General features: G+C 36.7%; 1 protein-coding gene across 1 annotated transcript in view; it reads right to left on the bottom strand.

Annotated features, from left to right (window-relative positions):
- The window catches only part of THSD7B (thrombospondin type 1 domain containing 7B), a 745,753-nt gene that overhangs the window by 665,975 nt on the left and 59,079 nt on the right, over positions 1 to 20,699 (bottom strand). The gene's annotated exons all lie outside the window — the stretch shown is intronic.

The following is a 20,699-nucleotide window of genomic DNA, read 5'->3' as shown; positions in this document are numbered from 1 at the left end:
CACATGATACTAGAATGCATAGAGAAAAGAGATAATGATGGAACAGATGGTGAAATTTGAGTGAGGGCAGTAGGATGAACAATACTATTCTATTAGTGTTGATTGCCTGATCAAGAGGACTGTACAATGGTAATATAAGAAAATGTCCTTGTTTCTGGGAGGCACACATGAGAGTCCTTAGTGATGATGGGTATCATGTCAGAAAATGACTATATGCACATATACACAGAAAGAGTTATGGGAGAAGGGTACAGCAAAATGTTAACAATTAGGGAAAATGAGTTAAGAAAATATAGAAGTTCTGGTACTGTTCTTTTAACTTTTCTGTAGATTTGAAATAATTTAAAACTTTTTAAAATTACATACAAAGTGTTCTAACCAAAATACCAAAAAACATGAAAAAAAATTAATGGTAAGAAAGACAAGCAAATGTGTCAACAAATAGAATTTGCTCTAAATAAAATTAATTTTATGTACAATAAGGGAAGTTCTAGTCAAGATGGCAAAGTAGGTAAACACTGTGCTCGCCTCATCCCATGACCACAACAAAATTACAACTAAATTACAGGAAAACCATACCGAGAATCACCTGAAGTCCAGCTGAACAGAAGTCCTATAACTAAGGACATACAGAAGAAGCAACATCGAGACTGGTAGGAGGGACAGAGATATTGAACAGGCTGGTTACACACCTATGTGTGGCAGTGAAAAATCGTGAGTGATATCAAGGCGGCAGAGGTACCTCAGAGGAGGGAGGGGTCCCTCCCTACACCAGGCTCCTTAGCCTGGGGTTCCAGTGCTTGAAAGAGAGGTCTCCAAAACTTCTGGCTGTGAAAAACAGCAGAGATTGTGGTTGAGTGAGACAGAGGGCAACTGGAGTCCTAGGCATGCTTCTTAAAGGGCCTATGCATGGACTTACTCACTGATAGACTCACTCAATCTGAGCTTCAGCTCAAGGACAGTAGCTCAAATGGCACCAGGGATATATAGGTAGTAAATGAATTATCTGGCTTCAGGGCAAGGGTTGAAGGGGCAGTTTTCTCTCAGACAGAAGTGCTAGCAGAAGCTATTGTACCTTTGTTGAGCCCTTGCCTACCCAGAGTACAGGTGGAGGTGACAGCCAAATCTGAGTCTCTCTCAACCTAGTTAACACCTTTTGCCCTGCCCTGGTGATTCCCTGAGGCCCCATTCCACTCAACTTGTGGATCCCAGCCTTTTCCACACAAACAGGCCTGTCTTGGCTCATGCTGCAGAATTTCCTAAAATCTATCAAAGGTTCACAACCCTCAAACAAGAAGCATCTGGCCTTGGCATGCCCCATACTTCTTGCTAAGTAGCCAAGCCTGGCCTTAGTGGCAGCTTAGTCTCTCCCAGGTACCTGCAAACCCAGCACAGGTGGCAAACATCTGGAGATCACTAGTAGCTCATACTGAGTGGCCCTGGGGAAAAGCATAGGCAGCGGCTGCCCTTGACTTGAAACAGAGGTCTTCTCAAGAGGCCCCAGAATCAAAACACCTAATCGCCAGCTTCAGACCATACCAGAACACCTCCCAACAACCTTCACAATTATATACCCAAAGGGCAGACTAGGCAAAAACCAGAGCCCTGCTAAAGCAAATCCTGTTCTGTAGGGTCAACCCCTGCACAACAGCTCCTCCACTATAGTCACGGCCAGTCCTCACAACCAATCAACCTAAGAGTCAGTCCCTCCCATTGATGTGCCAACAGCAACCAAGGCTCAACCACAACAGGAGGGCACACACAATCCATACAAAGAACACTCCTGGAGTGCCCAGCTCAGATGACCAGAGAGAGACTGTGCCACTGAGCCCCACAGGACATCTACTACATAAGGTCACTCTACCAAGACCAGGAGATAGAGAAGCTCTACTTAATACATAGAAGCAAACACAGGGAAGCAGCCAAAATGCAGAGGCAAAGAAATACATCCCAAATGAAAAGAACAGAACAAAGCTCCAGAAAAAGAACTACACAAAACTGAGAGAAGCAATCTACCAGATGCAAAGTTCAAAACACTGATTATAAGAATGCTCAATGATCTCTATGAGAACTTCAATAAAGAGATAGAAAACATAAAAATGGAGATAGAAAACATTTTAAAAACATTAGAAATTAAGAACACAATAACTGAAATAAAGAATACATTAGAAGGAATCAACAGTAGATTAGAGAAGCAGAGGATCAAATCAGCGTTTTGCAAGATATGGTAACAGAAAACAATCAGAACAGTAACAAGAAAAAAGAATCCAAAAAAATGAGAATAGTTTAAGGGGCCTCTGGGACAACATCAAGCACACCAACATTTGCATCATAGGGATATGAGAAAGAGAAGAATGAGAATAAGGAATTGAAACCTATTTGAAGAAATAATAACTGAACATTTTCCTAATCTGGCAAAGGAAATAGACATACAAGCCCAGGAAGCACAGAGAGTCCCAAACAACATGAACAACAGCCCACACCAAGACATATCATAAATAAAATACCAAAGGTTAAAGGCAAAGAGAGAATCTTAAAAACAGCAACAGAAAAATAGTTACCTACCTATAAGAGAGTTCCCATAAGACTGTCTGTCAGCTGTTATCTCAACAAAAATTTTGTAGGCCAAAAGGGATTGGCAACAAATATTCAAAGGGATAGAAAGGAAGGACTTAGAACCAAGGCTACTTTACCCAGTAAAGCTATCATTTATAATCAAAGGGCAGATAGAGTTTCCCAGACAAGAAAAAGCTAAAAGAGTTTATCACTACCTAACCATAACTACAAGAAATGTTAGAGGGACTGCTTTAAAAAGATGGGAAAAAATCAAACATGCAAATCACAAAATATCAAAAAGTACATATCCATCAACAGTTACTTTAAATGTAAATAGATAAATGCTCCAGTCAAAAGACATAGGATAGCTGAATGGATAACAAAACAAGACCCTTACATATGATGTCCAAAATAGACTCACTTCAGATCGAGAGAACATAGACTGAAAGTAAAGAGATCAAAAAAGATATGTCATGAAAATGGAAACAAACAAACAACAACAAAATATCAGGGGTAGCAATACTTATCCCTGAAAAAATAGACAGAACACAGTAATCCCACTTCTGGGTATTTATCTGAAGAAACACAAAACACTAATTTTAAAAGACATATACATCTGTATGTCCATTGCAGCATTATTTTCAATAACCAAGAAATAGAAGCAACCTAAGTGTCTACCAACAGATGAATATGTACATATCTACAATGGAATATTACTCAGCTATAAAAAAGAATGAAATCTTGCCATCTGCAATACATAGATGGACCTAGAGAGAATTATGCTAAATGAAATAAGTGAGACCGAGAAAGTCAAACACCTTATGATTTCACATATATGTGGAATCTAAAAAACAAAATAAACTAACAAACAAAGCAGAAACAAACTCATAGATACAGAAAACATATTGGGGGTTGTGTGATGAGTAAAAAGGGGAAGGGATTCAGAAGTACAAATTGGTAGTTACAAAATAATCATGGGGATGTAAATTATAGCATAGGAAATATAGTCAATAATATTGTAATAACTATGTATGGTGTCAGATGGGTACTAGATTTATTAGAGTGATCACTTCAGAAGTTATATAAATGCCTAAGCACTATGTTGTACATCTGAAACTAATATAATATTGTGTGTCAACTGTAATAGAAAAATTAAAAGACTAGTAAAAAAAAAGTAGTACAGTAATATATACACAGCTGACCCTGAACAACACGGGTTTGAACTACTAATGGTACTATAAAAATAAAAATATGTAGAATTCTCTTATTATTAAATAAAAATAACTTTTAGTAAAAAAAGGAAATAAATTATGAAACACAAGCATAAATTACATTAAAAATATTATGAAAAAAAAACAAAATTAAAACCTTGGAGACTATACCAGTATTAAAACCTTGGAGACTATACCAGTATTATACCAGTATTATATTGCTGCTGTAACAAATTACCACACTCTTATCTGCTTAAAATAATACCCATTATCATTTAACAGCTTCTTTAGGTCAGAAATCTGGGCACAGTGTGGCTCAATTGGTTCTTCTGCTACAGGTCTCACAAGACCAAAAGCAAGGTGTCAGCAGTGCTGAGTTCCATTGTGGAAGCTCTGGAGAAGAATTCACTCTAAGTTCATTCAGATTATTGACAGAATTTAGCTTCTTATAGTAAGATTGAATTCCTTGGTTCCTTGTTTGCTGTCAGCTCAGGGCCACTCATAGCTCCAACAGGCTTCCCTCTAATCCATGTTGAGGTCCCCCTACACCTCAGAACCATTCTCAAACTTGAACTCTCTCTGTCTGCCCCATCTGTTATATCTCTTCTGCCTTCCTTTTCTGTCGCATCACTCCGTTCTGAGCTGGGGAAAGTTCTCTGCTTTTAAGGGCTCACGAGATTATAGTGGGCCCCTTGGATAATCCAGGATCATCTCCTTATTTTAAAGACTATGAAATTAATTCAATCTACGAATATCACATATCTACAGAGATTAGAGTGTGAGCATTTGGGGGGGGCTATTATTCTGCTACTACAGCAATTTTTTAAAATGTAGTTGTTGCAGATTACACTACTGGCCCCAATTCTTCATTTTCCCCTGTGCTTATACCCTTTAGCGTTGACTCTGAAATTCTTCTTATAAAGGCAGAATATATCTCCACATCCCTTGACTTTGGGCTCAGCCAACATGAATTACTTTGTTAAAGAGAAAGAGGCATAAATGATGCAAGACTAGGCCTTAAAATTTTTTGAATGTCTCCATTTGCTTTCTTATTCCTCTACAATCACTATGAGAAGAGTATCCCTCTCTAGTCTCTAATTCAAGTAAGATGAGAGACACATACAAAAAAGCCATCCCAACTGAACTGAGCCAAGACCAGCTGATTTCCAGCTGACCCACAGACATATAAGTAATCATTAAGACAGTGAATCGGAAGATGATTTGGAGGAACAGTGGCTAACAATACAATGAGATAAATACTAGCCTACACAGAGTCATAGAACAATTTAAATAATAAAGTAGTATAAGAATTCATTCAAAATCTATATAAAGACAAAAGAGTATACAGCAAAATCAAGGTGCAGTTAAGAGACATGGAAGGTAGAATGAAGGGCTGCATAACTTGAAACTGAAAGTAGGTACAGAAAAAAAAATAAAGAGAATGATGAACAAGAATACTTATAAAGACAAATAAATGAGAATTTGACATAATTTAGAAAAGACATGAATCCTAGGATTAAGAGAATATGTTGAGTATCAAGGAAGAAAATTAAAGATAAATTTATATCTGGACATAGAAAAACTACAACAAATAAAAAAAGACTATAAACTGTCAGAATGAGAAATGATCTATAATGGAACAATTATTCTGACTGCAGAGTTCTCATTAGCAACAAAAACAATGGAGCAATAGGGTTGAGGAAAAAATAAATTTAACTCTCTAATTTATAACAGGATAAATTATCACTCCTGACTGAGCTCAATATAAAGATAGTTTTAGACAAATACTAGGAAAATTAAGAAAACTATCAAAGAATACACTTCAGAAAGAAAGAAAGTGAAAATAAAGAGAATATGTAGGATATAAGAATAGGGAGTACAAAAAAATTTATGAAAATTAATTAGTAAATTTATGAAAATTATAGTTAAATATTAACTATAATAGTTTTTTTTATGCTTAATAATAAAACTATCCTTTACCTATTACCAAGCAACATATGAAAAACTGTTCAACTTCACTAATTAGGACAATGAAAATTAAAACCACATTAACGTACCATTTTATACTCCCCAGATTGAAAAAGTTTTCAATATCTGATACCATAAAGTCTTGCAATAAAGAATGCTTGTAAGCTGCTAATGGTAGTGTCCACTGGTACAACCCTTTTGGAAAACTGGCATTACCTAGGAAAGTTGAAGATGCATGTGCCCTTTATCCCTGCAATGCCACATCTATGTATCGCATATTATTTGCTTTACCTTTCTTTTGGGCATATTAGAGAAATCTTTCAAATATACTCAAGAAGAAAAATATACAAAATATTCACTGTATTACTGTTTTTAATAGCAATATATGGAAACAACCTAAAAAGCCCTTCAGAAGAGAATGGATAAATCAGCTTCAGTGCACTCATACAATACGGCATTATACGTGTGAAAAATCAATGAACTAAAATTACATTTATCAACATAGATAAATCTCAAAAAATATAAGGCTGAGTGAAAAAGCAAATTGCAGAATGATACATAAAGTATAAAACCATTTATGTTAAGTTTAAAAACACCAAACAGCACAATATATTTTCATAAATGCACATATATGCAGTGATAGTATAAAAATATATGCTGGAATTATCAACACCAAATAAAGGCTAGTGCTTAACTCAGTAGCAGGGTAAAAAAAAAAAATGGGTTGGAAACAAAGAATATGAGAGGCTTTCATGTTAAAAAAATGTTAGAGAATTAAAAATAAACTTCTCGAATAAATAAATAAAGAAAATTATTAAAATTTGATAAAGCTGAAAGGTATATACACAAATGTTATATTATTTGCTTTACCTTTGTGTATTTCTCTAATATTCTAATAACAAAAATTTCTCCAATAACAAAAATATCTGAACATTTTCTCTAAAGATCATTTGGCTTATTTTGGCAGAGAATGAAAGGCAATCTGGGAGGTTATTTTAGTGCATTAGCCCTCCCAAGGGTGCATGCATTTGCACATGACAACTGGATGGAGCAAGGCTGCATTTATAGTTATAAAACACTAATGGATAAATATCAGGCTCTTCAGCTTCGATGGTTTACCAAAGAGGCAGAGTGGGACAGGACTTCCCTATACTCACGAATCTCCCTAGCAGACTTCCTATTCTGTACACGGTTAAGTCTGACCATGGTTAGGTGAACTAACCACAACAGTTATCAACTTTAATAACATTTTTTAAAATTAAGTTTATTGGGGTAACATTGATTAATACAATTATATAATTTTCAGGTGTACATTATAATTTGACATCATTGACATCTATATATTCTATTGTGTTTACCACCCAAAGTCCAGTTTCCTTCAGCTACCCTATATTTGATCCCTTTTACCCACTTTGCCCTTCTCCTATACCCCTATATTTGACTCCCTTTACCCCGTCTACCTCTCCGTTCCTCCACCACCCACTACACTCTGGTAACCACTAGTCTATAGTCCATGTCCACCAGTCTCTGTTTGTTTGTCCTGTTCATTTCGTGCTTTTAGGTTTATATCCCACATACAAGTGATATCATGTGATTTTCAACTTTCTCTGGCTTATTTCACTTAGCATGATTATCTCAAGTTCATCCGGGTTGTCGCAAATGGCAGTATTTCATTTCTTCTTATGGCTGAGTAATATTCCATTGTATATATATATACCACAGCTTCTTTAGCCAATAATCTATCATAGGTCACTTCAGTTGCTTCCATGTCCTGGCCACTGTGAATAGTGCTGCTATGAACATGGGTGTGCAAATATCATTTCAGCTATGGGTTTTCAAGTCTTTGAGATAAATATCCAGTAGAGGGATTGCTGGATCATATGATAGATCAATTCTTAGTTTTTTGAGGAACCTCCATACTGTTTTCCATAGTGGTACCAATTTGCAGTCCCACCAGCAGTGTATGAGGGTTCCTTTTTCTCCACATCCTCTCCAACATTTGTTATTACTTGTCCTGTTGATTATAGCTATTCTAACAGGTGTGGGATGGTATCTTGTTGTGGTTTTTATGTGCATTTCTCTAATAGCTAGTGACGCTGAGCATCTTTTCATATATTTGTTAGCCATTTGTATGTCCTCTAGGGATAAGTGTCTGTTGTTATTGAGTTGTATGAGTTCTTTGTACATTTTGGATATTAGGCCCTTATAGGAGGTGCTGCTTGCAAATATATTTTCCCATTCGGATGGTAGTCTCTTGACCTTGTTAACAATGTCTTTTGCTGAGCAGAAGCTTTTTAGTTTGATGTAGGCCCATTCATTTATTTTAGCTTTTACTTCCCTTGCTTTTGAGGTGAAATTCATAAAATCTTCTTTAAGTCCAAGGTCCTTGAGTTTAGTTCCTATGTTTTCCTCTATGCATTTTATTGTTTCAGGTCTTATATTCAGGTCCTTAATCTATTTTGAGTTAATTTTGGTGTGTAGTGATAAACAACAGTCTAGTTTCATTCTTTTGCAGGTAGCTTTCCAGTTTTCCCAGCACCATTTATTGAAGAGGCTTTCCTTTCTCCACTGTATGTTTTTGGCTTTTTTGTCGAAAATTATTTGCCCATATAAAGAAGAGTTTACTTCTGGACTCTCAATTCTGTTCCACTGGTCCATGTGTCTATTCTTCTGCCAATACCACGCCGTTTTGATTACTGTCGCTTTGTAGTATAATTTGAAGTCAGGCAGAATGATGCCTCCAGCCTCGGTCTTTTTCCTCAGGATGGCTTTGGCAATTCAGAGTCTTTTGTGCTTCCATACAAATCTGATGATTTTTTGTTCTATATCTTTAAAAAATGCCGATGGGATTTTGATGGAGATTGCATTAAGTCTGTATAATGCTTTAGGTAACATGGTCATTTTAACTATGTTGATTCTTCCAATCCAAGAACACGAAATATCTTTCCATTTCTTTGTACTTTATTCAATTTCTTTTAAGAGGACCTTGTAATTTAATAACATTTAAGACCATTTCCAGGTTTAGAGAAATACTGTGGTGCCTTAAAAAGAGTATCTGTTTAGGAGCCAGAAAGACTTAGGTTTAAATACTCCTCCCCAAATTATTCAAGAAAGTCCCTTACTCTTTCTTGAAGCTTCAGAATGCTCATCCTCAAAATGAAGTTAGCATCACTTCTCTTGCAGGGTTCAGTGAGTAATAAATGAAATCACATAACACGAAATGTACGGCAGCTAGTAGGCACTCGAGAGGTGAGCATCTTAAACTACCTTCAAGCAATACTGATTCAAACAGACGAAATGCATCAGAAACCAGATAAATCGTTTGTAGGGGGAAAATGCGTTTGTAATGAAGAAAATGCAAGTCTTTACCACCTAATATATCAAATTGCATATGTCTTTGAGTAAGTTATGTGGCATTTCTCAGTATCAATCTCATTTGAGAAACAGAAGTAGAAAACATTTAACTTGCAGAGTTATTAGGAGACTCAGCCCATACATTAAAGTGCTAGGTAGGCACAAAAAGGCACTCAGTAAACAGTATCTGCTATTATTATTGTTGTTGTCAATGTTATTATTCTCTAAAAACTGAGACAGAGGAAAAGAGAAGAATTGGGAATTTGTGATCACTGAGTCAGAAATTAATCATGAATTTTGAAACCACTAAAACTCTGGCTCAGTATGTGTCTCCACACGAACTTTCAAGAGAATAAGAACATTTCATCCTCAACAAAGCTTTGCATAACTAAAACCCCTACAGCTTTCTCAAGATGACTGGCAGACTTACTCACATCTTGGCAAAAAGTGAATTTAATGATATAATAACACGCTTAGGTTTTAAGTCTTCATTGCTCTCAACAAATATGTTGAGAGGATCATAACAAAAACTAAAATTAAGATTTTCAAGTAAGAAACATTCTTGAAAAAGTTATTAGAATTCATACTGTATACTTAATCTAGCATCTTTCTTTACCCATTCTTTTGTTAATTTTCAGAGCTCAGGAACCATCCAAAACTATAGGTTATATTTTTGTTCTCAAAGTATGTTCTCTGCACCAGGAGCACCTGGAAACTTGTTAGAAATGCAAATTCTAGGGCCTCATCCCAGTCCTACTAAATCAAAAACTCCAGAGGGTGGGGCCCCACTGTATGTTTCATAGCTTCCAGGTGATTCCGATGCAAGCTAAAGTTGAAGAGCACTGGGTTACATAATAAGAGTGCCTCGGTTTCCAAATCTTGAGAATAGTCTAGTGTCATTTGTAGTGTCCTGACCGCATCTGTGCCGTACAAGGAATTTGTCCATTGGCCTGCAGCCTGAATTAGACCTCTCAGCATTCTTACATTTTTGATACTACAAATAATGGTCTCTGTACTCACAGAATGTGCTTCTGAACATAGAAGAGGACATTTCATGTGGTGACCTTTTAGGTCCCTTCTACCCCGACCCAGAATGGCATGGAGAGAATCCTCAAATACACACTGTAATCTTGCCAGATGTTTTCCTGTAAAAATTGATGAATAAGGCTGCGTGGTTTAGAATTTCACGTTTTGCTTTTAACGTATTCATTCAAACTACATAAAAGCCTAAAGTAGAAAAAGAACTCTGCCATTGTCTCAAGTAAAAATCAAAGACAAATGTGAGAATCTCAAAACATAAAGATCTGCTTACAAGCTCTTTGACATGGTTTTGAAGGGTGAGACTTAAGCAGACAGCCTGGTGTGGGCACTAACAGAAAGACCCTATCGAGCGCAAGGATTTTGTGCCTCTATTTTTGAGTATCAACTTCTGATAATTGTATACATGCATCTCTTATTCAGAATTACTACAGAGAATCCTCTTCAAGAACTGTAATTAAGATGCTATATATGATAAATCATATATTTTACCACTTCAAAGTTAACACAAAATCCAGACACATATTCATCTGCTTCTAAACTGGCCACTAAAGTCCCTGAAAGGCATGGTGCCCTTCCCAGGATATCCATCCACCTTGCTCTGGGAGATAGAAAGCATCTCCACCCCTCGCCCAAATATCTTTTCTTGACCTATTACCCCTACACAACAGAAAGAGGCTTCCTGACTCCAAAGATTCCCTTCCAGAGAGTTCTAGATGGAGTTGAAATCAAACAACTCTCATTGCATATTTATTTCCATCATGGAAGGTCCATGCTCATATTCCACTGACCAAATCTGACTTTCTCATTCTGCGATTACACTTGCTTCTCCATGACTTTATCAGCACAATGGTGACTTGACCAGCAGCAGTCTTTTCTAAACAGGGCAGCAAGTTTCCTCGCCAGAAGCTTTATTCCAAATCAAAGAGATTCCATTTATTTCTAACCAAACTAACATGTGCTCAAAATACATCTTTATTCCCACCTTTAATTCATCACTAAAAGTCTTCCTCATGGGGGTCTGGGGAGGACATTTGAAAATTGTGTCCGACAGAAGCCTTTCAAATGTGTCTCCTATAGCCAGAGCTTTACATAAACTCTGAATAACCCATATTGTTAACATACACATCCAATAGGATATATAAAAATTGATATCTCAACATTTCACCATTACTTTTATCATTGATATTTATTGCACATCAATAGAGTCCTAGGAAAGATAGTTGCTAGCAAATCTAACGCTGTCCTAAAGTTAATATAAAATCTGTGTATCATAAAACCCATCCAGTGCTTCAATGTGTGATTTTCTTTTCCACATACTGAGCTCTGGACATACTCTCGCTGAGCTCTATATCATACAAGTAAAAAAGTAATATCCTGGTGGGGCAATTTTCAATGTATAATTGTGATGATGCCTTTGTTGCTTGCACTCTGTATGAATGACTAAGTACTAAGGAATCATGAAGTACTTTTTAGCAAAACAAAGGCATCAATAAACAATTCTCATGTTGATTACTTAGTATCGGCTTCTAACAAAAGAAAATCGAGGAGGGACTGGAGTGTTGCTCCTGCTTTGTGCAACATATATTTTATTATCAAATTACTGCAGCAGAAAGTGTTTTTATTTCTTTAATGAACAAAATGATTGCATTTTCTAGTTATGGTTCCTTTCCCAGATGACACTAAGCATAAAAGAGAATCCTATGAGTGGCTTTCAGACATTTGTCTCAGTACACGGTGCCTCCTTAGCCACCATATTTAGATCCCTATCGAAAGAGGCAATGGCATGGGAAGCTCATTCTCTCAAGCCCGTATTGCTGTGGATGGGGCTATCCACGGCGACAAAGGTCTCATTTTATCAGGAAGACTTTCCACTCTTGATTTGTTCCCTGGTGATCAGCATCCATCATTAACAAAAATAGAAATTCTCTAGTTGGTCTCATGAATCTAACAAGGGACAATGACAGGAAGATGTCTGACTACCTTCTGCACTCACTAGAGTTCCCTCAGGCCACCCATATACCTTGGCCAGTACTGAAGATGGTCCAACTACCTCTTTTATATATACAACATATCCAAGGATTGTATAACATTCCAAGAAATCAGTAGGAACTTTCAACTTACGCTCCCAAATGTTCAGGAATAATTCTTGATGATATCGCTCTCTTTCTCAACTTAGCTATAAAATATTATTTGCATTTTTAGCATAGTTATTTTCTTTAGAAGCATAGTAAATTCTTGCTAACAGACTACTGTTAAATCTACTCTACTCCAGAAAAAAACAGAAAAGCACATCTTGCTTTTGTGTGCTAACACAACTCCTTTCCTAAACCAAAGTTAATAGTAGGTTAGCACACCATTCCATTATATAATTGGTTATAATAGTGCCTTTCTGATTTCCTTCCCTTCTTATATGGAACCCTAGGAAATAAAAAGAATTTGTATTTAAACAATGACTTTTTCTACCTGGCTCAGTTATGCTTTTGCGATTAAAGGTTTTTATGGGGGAAGAAATGAACCTGTATACAATATCTTGTTAGAAAGCTTATTTAAAATCTGAACACGTTTCTGCCACACTGAAAGATGTTTTCCCAGATGATGCAAAGTTTTTTAGGAAAAAAAAAATTAAAATTAAATTAAATAAAAAATTTTAAAAACCTCTTTCTCTTATCATGGCTTCAAATCCTTCCCTGGAGCAGAATTTAGTACTAATGCTAGGTCCTAAATTCTTGTACTACCTTTTGCACTAAGCATAATAATTCCCACTGTTACACCTTTGAATGAGTTCATCTCTTCCAGAATCTTCCCTTCACTGCTACCCATCTATTCAAATCTCTCAATCCATTCACCTCCTCCTTGATGATGTGCCCAGCTGCTCCAATATTCAACACACTCTCACTTTTCTGATGCTTCTCTAATATATACAGATAGTTATGAACCTGTTTCCCAGATCCATAACCCGTTCTTTTCTCTCTCTGCCCTGGATCATGTCTGAGATTTAAGTTAATAAGTATGTCTGTCAATAACTATTCAATTTATCCAGAGGCAGGTGCTGAAATGGAATTTTGGGTATAAGACATTTACTATGAAAGGAAGAAGGAGGAAGTAGAATTGGGACAGAAGGAGAAGTCAAATGCAATTCAGGCTTGACAAAGCCTTGGTTGATCCATTTTGGAGTTTTGGAGAGAACATTGCTGTTACAGATATGCCACCTGGAGCCCAGAGGACCAGACCTTTACATGTTCTCCTAGTTCAGGCACCAGATCTGTGCTGCCCCAGAATGGGCATGAACTCAGGCTGAGATGAACTGAAGTAGCTGATCTTTAAAGGCTATCTACTGACCACACTTCCTGCAGCTAGTTGTTCCCTGAAGGAGGGTTCATATCCATGTCTGCCTCAGTGATTACCACCTATATGGGTGCAGATTCAACCTTGGACTTTCTACAAACTACTTTTCACCAATTTCTAATTCTCTTACTAGGTCTGGCCAACAAGAAGCGATTAGAGAACAGGAAAAAAGGAGCCAGGGTATTCTTTCCCTGTCATTCTATTTGAGTTGTCTCTCCTCCTTGTCTCCAGCTCCTGCTGGAAAATCTTGCCCCTCTGTAGATCCAGCATTCAATATACATGCCAGCCAGAATTTCATCTTCCACTAAGTGGCCCCAGATTCTGGCTCCAGCAACACTTCTCCCTCCCCTTGTTTCTCAAGACTAAGGAACAGTAGTAGCTTCCAGTTGTAACCTCATAGTTACCACACTGTCCTTTGGTCACTTTCTCAGCTCTTCCATCACCTATGTTACCAACTCCCTATGTTAAATTCTCTCTGTTCGAAATATCTCAAATGACTATTGTTTGCCTGACTAGACCCTGACTAATAAAACTTTCTCAGAAGTAAAACCATATGCAGAAGACTAATACCTGAAAAAGAAAAAAATAATGAAGCTCTGGCCAAAGGGGGCTGAAAGCACTTTACTCTCTGTCCCAGAGAGGATTCTGGCCTCTCAAAAGTATAGTTTGCATTCCAGAATGGATGACCCTCAATTACAACTTTACACATTGTCCCCACAGCTGGGGACAGTGCACAGCTGTTGGATCATAAAATCATGCAAACGAGAAAATCCCCAGAGCTCAAAGGATACCCATTTCATATTAGAACAACAAGGAGTATTCCAGAACTCGACTATATAACAATACAGCAGATAAGCTGCCTCCCCAAAACTGTCAGGGTTTGGATACCTCCTCACCTGCCCAATACAGAGAAATAGCCTTACTAACATATGTACCTTTAATCTGCAAACCAGGTGACAAGTTCCTGCACATGAGTCATCTTTAAATATCTACAACAGATGCATGCCTCATTTATAGCACTGTATTTGCCACTGTTTTTTCACATATCTGTCTTTTCCATTGGACTCTGGCAATAAGGCTCTTATTTATCAAATCCCACCTGTAAGAAAGTGCATGATATATAGTTGATTCTTTTGATTAAATTGGTTAATTTTCTCTTGAATATTAAAAATACTTTATTTAGTATATTTTCTCCATTTTCTGTTTACCGATGCATGTGGGATAGTTATGATGCAGAAGAAAAGGACAATGAGACACTCATGAATACAACTGCCATTATGAGAGATAAGCACATTAATATAAGTATCATCAAAGAGAACTTTAAATGAAGCTGGAATTCTTCTTGGGAAATATAAGAAATGTGATGTGTAAACAGGCTTGACAAAATTCTAACTTTCCCCTCAATAGGCACCAATAACTGTAACAATGGGACATAGCCTTACTTCAAATAAATAATTACCCCTGACAATAAAAGTATAGGGTTTTTAAATACGTTAAGTTAAAGAATTAAAGAAAGCAGTGTCTTACTAGGAAGCAAAGGAAAAAGTAAAAGGAAAGAAATTACTTGGTGTGAGTGAACAGTTATTTTGCTCAACTTCAAAATTACAGTAATGGATTTTTTGGAAAAGTCGAAGACCATGCCAGTAAATACCTGATTAGCGTTCATTATTCGGGGAGGGGGGAAAAAAGAATATTTAGTGAACAATTACAGCACATAAAGGATTGTACATGATTCTTTCATATATATTTTCTTGTTCAAGCCCTAAAATAAGTCTGTGAAATATATTATTGCCCCATTCATGGAGAAAGAAACAGAGACCTATAAAGATTAAATCACTTGTCCAAACTCAAATAGTGAAGGGATGGGGTCAGGATTCAAAGACAAAGCAATCTGATGTCAAATCCCCATACTTCTTCACACTCACTGTTCTGTGATTTGGGTGAAATTATTGTTCCTTTTTGTGAAAATAGTTTATTTTCAGAAACATTTTCCCAAAAAGAAGAGAAATGTATTTTGTGCTCTACTTCGAAACATCAATTTTAGGATCATAGCTCAGTTTCTATTCTGATAATCCTGAGGTAGGAAGCAGAGATTTCCTTTATGGCATTTTCCCCTGAAATCACCTCACTAAATAAATTTTCTAATTATTGCTGTCTTTCTAAGATAATATCTGTTAAATGTATACCTATCTGTGAACTGATAGTCATCTGCTTATTAAAATTAACCAAGCTTTGACCCTCATAATGGGACCAGGTTGATATAGTTGAGATTAATGAGTCAATTATTTTTGGACATGGTACAAGGCACACAAACTGTTTCGTACTGTTAGTACCTCGTGGTGTTCTTTACTTCCTATGTAGCTTTTGACATCTATAAAATAACCTGGTGCAGTTATTTTTTTCCCAATTTAACAATGATGAATACTGATATTTCTCCAAGCACATAGAAATTATTTGAATGGAAAAGGAAGTGATAAAGCAAAAGTGCAAGATATTCTTTAAAAACAATTATCTTTAAATCCTTTTATTTGACAAATTCATGCTTCACAGACTTAGCTGCCTCGGAGTGTCATTTATATAGTTCAATTAGCCTGCTAGGAGGACTTAGGTCCCAAATTGGTGAAGCAGGAGACTGACAAATTAGGAACAGAATAACATGGGCAAACACTAGATATCTCCAGAATCATAGTAAAGTTTATCATGGTAAGTATGAGAAGCCATACAAATCTGTTTACATGAATAATCCTTTCATTTCTTCAGACAAAATCTAAAATCTTTATTTTCTTTGTAAAGGGTCAGGGTCTATACAGTTGTATGAGTTAAGAAAGTTTTGATTTGGTTCTTTTTTTAATATAATTTCTCTGTTTATATGGTTTACCTACTGCCTCTACACTGATGATTTCCAAATGTTTCTCCAACTCTGATTGCTGGTCTGAGATCCAGACTCATACATTCAGCCACCCAGAATATATCCCCAGCTGTGTAACCTGTAGATGTCCTCTTGTCCCCACCTGAAAATTTACCCAGAACAACAAAGCCAACATTTGACTTTTGTGTGGCAAGTCTCTGAATGACCATTTTTCCCATTCCTGTTTTCAGATATTGTCTCATATATATAATGAATACTCATTATTTTTTAAATGGCATTATATTAAACATTAAATATATAAATTTAAAAAATTTAAAGCAAATTATGGAGTCAGAATAGGTTCAAATCTTGGCTCAGACACTTCCAATTGTATAACTTTGGCCATGGCATCTAACTTCTTGGAATTCAGGTTTCTAGTATGTAAAATGGGAGAGAGTAATGATTCTTATCTCATGGGGCTATTAGAAGAATTAACTAAGAATAATGAATTCAAAGAGCATGGCAATAAATGCTATCTGCACTGATATGATAGTACAGGAAGATCATCTTGCTGTGTTCTCTCTTTGTAGCACCACCAACTATCCAATCAAACAATCCCAAAACTCTGGAGTCATTCTATATTTCCTCTCTCATTTTCCACAGCTCTAATCTGTGCTACCACTTTACTTACTGCATGCCTCTTGACTCTATATTTTTCCTTCTTCCCCTATCATCTTTTGCCACTTCATACCTGGTTTCCCAGCAGGATCATCCCCTTTTAATCAATTTTCTCATGATACCCAGAGCAAGTTCTCTGGAATGCAAGTCAAATCATACCCCTCCTATGTTTAAAATTCTGTAATAGCCTGCATCTTTAGGAAAAAGTTCAAACTCTTTCACAAGACATCCAAGGTCTTTGGTGATCTGGACCCTGTTTACTTTGACAGCCTCATTACTTGACAATTCCTCAAAATTCCTATACCCTAACTATATAAGTTTACTTAGAGTCCCTGAAACTCAGCACGTTTGCCTCAGTGCCTTGCTTGTACAACTCCCCTTTTGTCTGCCTGCCAAGCTATTCTTCAACTCCCAACTCAGTAGTAACCTCCTCAAAGAGCCTTCCCTGATCTGACCTGCAAATGCCCAATAAAATTGTCAATTCCCTGTTCTAGACTCTGTATGTATTCTTATACATACTTCTATAGTGCTATCAATTTGTCTTTTACTTATTCTTTTATCTGCCTGTTTCCTTTACTAAACTGGGTTCTCCTTATATCCAAAACCCATGCCTTTTCATTTTAATATCCCCAGACCATAATATCAGGCACATATTCAGCATTTAATAAATGCTTATTGAACATGTGTTCTTGAAATAAAACATGTATGTAAGACATATATTTAAGAGATGTTATTTTAAAGCCCATTAATTCTACTCAGGTACACGCATCTGTCTGGACCTGTTTGATCTCATTGATGGATATCATGAAATTAGCAAGACCAATATAAACAGGCAAGATCTAGAGACTTATTGGGCCTCAAAGAACAAGCAAAAAAAAAAATGGAATTATAAAACATTGTAATGCAGTAATATTATCAATATGTTAGAGAGAAATCGATCATTTCTTTGCAAGTCTTTTCCCTTTACACTCTATACTTTGATAGTCAAGTATCTCCTAAGAAGAAGAACGAAGGTTTCGCCCAAAGGAAGGAGGTCAATTCTAGACACTAAGTCTAAAAGCTTAAATTAATGAGCCCATAGTAAGACAGTAATCTCAAACATCAGGGTTTGACAAAAGAAACATTCTGTTTTTTTGGGTTTTTTTCATTATTATTACAAACTCCTCATTTATATATCAAAAGTAAACATGTTGAATTCAGAACACAGAATTTTACCATAAACCATAGGGTATTGAAGATGAAGGAGATGATGCTGAGAAAGCTCCAACCTGACAGGAAGTGGAAGGGGATTTCTTCTTCCTCCAGTTGTCATAAGCAGAAACAGGAATGAGGGGAGGGAAGAAGGGGGAAAAGTGGGGGGAAAGCAAGGGGGAGAGAGAGAGAAACAAGAGGTAGAAGCAGTAACATTCTAGCAAGGGGAAACATTCAGCAGTGGAGAGGAGATAGATCTGACAGAAATCCTCAAATTTATGAGGAAACTCCAGTGTAAGACCATTTGGTCTTTTGCTCCTCAAAACATAATCTAGGAAAATCAACATGCTTCTTTGTCAATTCCTTTGTCCAATATGGCATGACAGCAACATGACACTGTCTCATAGGTAGGTTAGAAACAGATGACAAAAGTTTCCAGATGGGTGAGCAAAAACATTTTCTGGCTGAGCTCTGAAAGTCCAAAACAGTGAAACTAAGCAGCTGAGAGGTCCTGATATACTCCCCACCAACCAGGGTTTTCTTAGTGCGGAGAGAATGGAGGAAGCCGAAAAACCTGTGCTTATAAAACAAGACAGGCGGAGACTTCAGGCAGGAAAATAAGATTTTATAATTAAAAAAAAAAAAAAGATTTCAGCAGTGAGTGCCAGCACAGTGCCGAAACGTGCTCTTTGACTACCCCTTAAATCAGATGTTCCTCTATTCTAAAGGGACTTGAACATTGTTGAATACTCACAGCAACGTAGAATGAGATATAAAGAAATAGTTTTAATCATCACAAGATGAAAATTAGAGAATGAGTAAGGATATCAAAGAAGACAGATGAACATAACTGTATTATTTATTCGTTCACTCATCATATGCCAGATATTGCTGGAGACACACACAATGCCATGTCCAAGTGGAGCTCCATAATTTCCAAGGAGACAATGAGCAAACGAGTGAAATAACCAATATTACTCCAGGCAATGAGAAGTGCTATAGAATATCAAACAACAATATAGAGTGACAAGGTTGCTGTTTTAACTGGAGTAGTCAAAGAACAGAGTTCTGAATGAGATAAGGAACAAAGCCCTGCAGGTATCCGGGAAAGAGAAAGAAGTTCTAAATAATAGGATGGAGTAAGCCATACACATTGCAAGTAGAGGAAACAAAGGCTCTGAGTTGGAGAGCTGGTGGGCAAGATAGAAGACCTGTACAGCTAGAGCAGAGTAAATGAGGTACAGACAGAAGAAAAATGGTAGAAAAAGAATAAAGAGCAATAGATAATGGCCAGACCATGGTGGACCTTGAAGGCCATGGTAAGGATTTAAGATTTAATTCTCAGCAAGACAGGAAGCCTTTAGAAGACAGGGCAACAGGATTCGTTTTGTATTTTTGATGGTTCATGCTGACTAAGAGGGTATATACTGACCATGATGAGCTTAGCAGTGGACACAGAAATATTTGGGGAACATAAACCAGTCCGATCTAGGAAGATATCGGTTGAGCTGTTAGGATTTATTTTGGGATATATGCAGGATATATTTTGAAAGTATAACTGACTGAATTTGCTCATGGATTGAATGTGAAATAGATGAGAAAGAGAAATTTCAACACTAATCCCTAGGAGTTTTTGTCCTGGGCAACTGGATAAATGATAATGCTATATACTGAGATGGAGAAGATAGGAAAGGAGCAAGATGGGGAGGGGAGTGTGTGCGGCAGGAATCAATGGTTATCATTTCAGGCACACTCAGTTTGAGATGACTTTAGATATCCAAGCAGAGATATACAGTAGTCTATGGACACAAACGTCTGAAACTCAAGAGTTGCTAGGGCTGGAAATAAATATATGGACATGTTCAGCATACAGATGACATTTAAAGCCAGGGGATTAGATAAAATCACCTAAGAAATGAGTGTAGTTAGATAAAAGGAGTGGTCCAAGAAGTGAGCCCTGGAGAATCAAGTATTCAGAGGACAACAAAGGATGAGAATCTAAGAAAAATGTTGGCGAAAGGACAGCCAGTGAGGTGCTAAACTCCCTTGGAGGATATTAGGTGGTTTTACTAATTGTTATAGTATACGTATCAAATGTTAAAGCACATAAACTCATGAATTTTATTTCTACTAACCACAGAACCAGACAATGAGATTAAAATGTGTGGGTGTGAGCACGTGTACACACACACATGCACACCCTTCTCCACAGTGAAGATGGAAAAGGGCTTCTCAATTCTCCCTTCTCAACTCTGGCAAAAGTTGAATATGTACCAATTCAGAAAAAGAGATCAAATTAATACCCTTATCCAGTTTGTAGCTGGCACTCAACATCGGTAAAAGTTTTGTTTGTGATTACACCCATAGGATGTTTGTACAGCCACTCACATACACATTTTTGAACAAATATGTTTTAAATAATGTAATAACATTTCCAAAATGGCATACACTGTTTTGACTAGCAGCTCCTTTAGCTCTGAAATTAACTTCAAATTCTTTAATTTCAT

Source organism: Pteropus alecto, unplaced genomic scaffold (assembly GCF_000325575.1).
Source record: "Pteropus alecto unplaced genomic scaffold, ASM32557v1 scaffold3, whole genome shotgun sequence".
Classification (NCBI taxonomy): Eukaryota; Metazoa; Chordata; class Mammalia; order Chiroptera; family Pteropodidae; genus Pteropus; species Pteropus alecto.
The sequence above is the reverse complement of the archived record's forward strand: the minus strand, read 5'-3'. Positions and strand labels throughout refer to the sequence as shown.